The sequence below is a fragment of the Salmo trutta genome, chromosome 16 (assembly GCF_901001165.1).
Source record: "Salmo trutta chromosome 16, fSalTru1.1, whole genome shotgun sequence".
NCBI classification, from domain to species: domain Eukaryota; kingdom Metazoa; phylum Chordata; class Actinopteri; order Salmoniformes; family Salmonidae; genus Salmo; species Salmo trutta.
In genome coordinates this window covers 32,404,602-32,407,405 of record NC_042972.1, presented here as the reverse complement: position 1 = coordinate 32,407,405, position 2,804 = coordinate 32,404,602, and positions in this window count along the sequence as shown.

The window sequence follows — 2,804 nt, the reverse complement described above, 5'->3', positions numbered from 1 at the left end:
TACATGGAGAGTGACCTCCCGGCCCTGTGTTATCTATACATGGAGAGTGACCTCCCGGCCCTGTGTTATCTATACATGGAGAGTAACCTCCCGGCCCTGTGTTATCTATACATGGAGAGTGACCCCCCGGCCCTGTGTTATCTATACATGGAGAGTGACCTCCCGGCCCTGTGTTATCTATACATGGAGAGTGACCTCCCGGCCCTGTGTTATCTATACATGGAGAGTAACCTCCCGGCCCTGTGTTATCTATACATGGAGAGTGACCTCCCGGCCCTGTGTTATCTATACATGGAGAGTGACCCCTTGGCCCTGTGTTATCTATACATGGAGAGTAACCTCCCGGCCCTGTGTTATCTATACATGGAGAGTGACCTCCCGGCCCTGTGTTATCTATACATGGAGAGTGACCCCCCCGGCCCTGTGTTATCTATACATGGAGAGTGACCTCCCGGCCCTGTGTTATCTATACATGGAGAGTGACCTCCCGGCCCTGTGTTATCTATACATGGAGAGTGACCTCCCGGCCCTGTGTTATCTATACATGGAGAGTGACCTCCCGGCCCTGTGTTATCTATACATGGAGAGTGACCCCCCCCGGCCCTGTGTTATCTATACATGGAGAGTGATCTCCCGGCCCTGTGTTATCTATACATGGAGAGTGACCTCCCGGCCCTGTGTTATCTATACATGGAGAGTGACCTCCCGGCCCTGTGTTATCTATACATGGAGAGTGACCCCCGGCCCTGTGTTATCTATACATGGAGAGTGACCTCCCGGCCCTGTGTTATCTATACATGGAGAGTGACCTCCCGGCCCTGTGTTATCTATACATGGAGAGTGACCTCCCGGCCCTGTGTTATCTATACATGGAGAATGACCTCCCGGCCCTGTGTTATCTATACATGGAGAATGACCTCCCGGCCCTGTGTTATCTATACATGGAGAGTGACCCCCCGACCCTGTGTTATCTATACATGGAGAGTGACCTCCCGGCCCTGTGTTATCTATACATGGAGAGTGACCTCCCGGCCCTGTGTTATCTATACATGGAGAGTGACCCCCCCGGCCCTGTGTTATCTATACATGGAGAGTGACCTCCCGGCCCTGTGTTATCTATACATGGAGAGTGACCCCCCCCGGCCCTGTGTTATCTATACATGGAGAGTGACCTCCCGGCCCTGTGTTATCTATACATGGAGAGTGACCTCCCGGCCCTGTGTTATCTATACATGGAGAATGACCTCCCGGCCCTGTGTTATCTATACATGGAGAGTGTTTCATGGTTTCCATATTCTGTGTCATCAGTGTCAGTCTGCAGAGGTGGAATTAAACATGCGAGCAGCACTTTTTAAATTTATGCTTAACTAGGCAAGTCAGTTAAGAACAAATTCTTATTTACAATGACGGCCTACATCAGCCAAACTCAGACGACGCTGGGCTAATTGTGCACCACCCTATGATACTCCCAATCATAGCCGGTTGTGATGCAGCCTGGATTTGAACCAGGGTGTCTGTAGTTCCATTATGCTCACCAGCACTACAGGGCTTCCTTTCAATTTAATCAAACAATGATTACATTACCACATTACACTGAGCGGTTCTCATTAACTTACCAGAGAGACTCAGTGTAGAGACTCAGTGTAGAGACTCAGTGTAGAGACTCAGTAGTAGAGATAGATAGTAGTACTACTAGGCAGAGGAGTCAGAAAGTATCAGTGGAACATGTACATCATGGACCCTCTGGGTGAGCATGTTGTCATTAACCGTGTATGTGTCCCAAAGAGCACCATATTCCATATATAGTGCACGACCAGAGCTCTATGTGGTCCCATTTGAGACATAGTCGTGCACTATCTTCCTCCGGCTGCTGTGATCTCTTGCTACTGTAGCCGTGGCCTATTAGAGCATTAGAGCCATGTATGTCAGTGCAGAGCTGGGAGAGTCAGCTGTGTGGAGCCAGATCCAATAGGAAACCAGCGCTCAATGTAATCTAAACATGCTAAACGTACCTCCCCTCCATGTTCTGCACCCCAGCAGGCGAGCAAACAGAGCCATATTGCAGAGTCATACGCCCACAGAGATGGAAGCAGTGGATTGATGGAGCCAGAGGTTTTGGGGTCCTGGCCCCACTGTCAGTGGTTGGTAGGATAGTTTTGGGGCAACTATCAACTTCGTGTGTGTGTGTGTGTGTGGGGGGGGGGGGGGGGGTAGTAGTACTAAATCAAAAGTGCAGAGTCAGAAGCTGAGTTCCACACCACAGGTGTGCAGAGTGGCATCCGGCAGGATAAGGACTTCCCCAGTTCTGTCATGAGTCAGGATCTACCTGTTATGTAACCATGACTGGAGTAGAGCAGTGACACACACCTGTACCTACCTGTCCCACAGATGTCTTACCTTACAGCAGGGCGTACACACATGCATGCATACACCTGCATACACACACACAGTTTAATTAATGTATAATTAAGCCTCTATATGGCTATAGACAAATTTCTATGTGCACTTAACTTAACTCTGTGATGAGCTCTTTAGTAGTGATGGTGTGTGTGTCTGTGAATGCGTGTTTGCTGATGTGTGTGCCTGCGTGTGTGGTGGATATATTTGCACATGATGCCGAAACATTGGATGATGTTGAGTAATTTACAGTTCTGGTGCCAGTTTAGCCTCAGGGACAGTGCTAGCAGCAGCAGCCAACTCTACCACCTCCACACCCGCAGAGTTCTGCCCAAACCCAGACTACACCCACAGCCTACCCGTGTGATCCAAACCCACACACATCAGGACTTTACGTAAAACTCAGC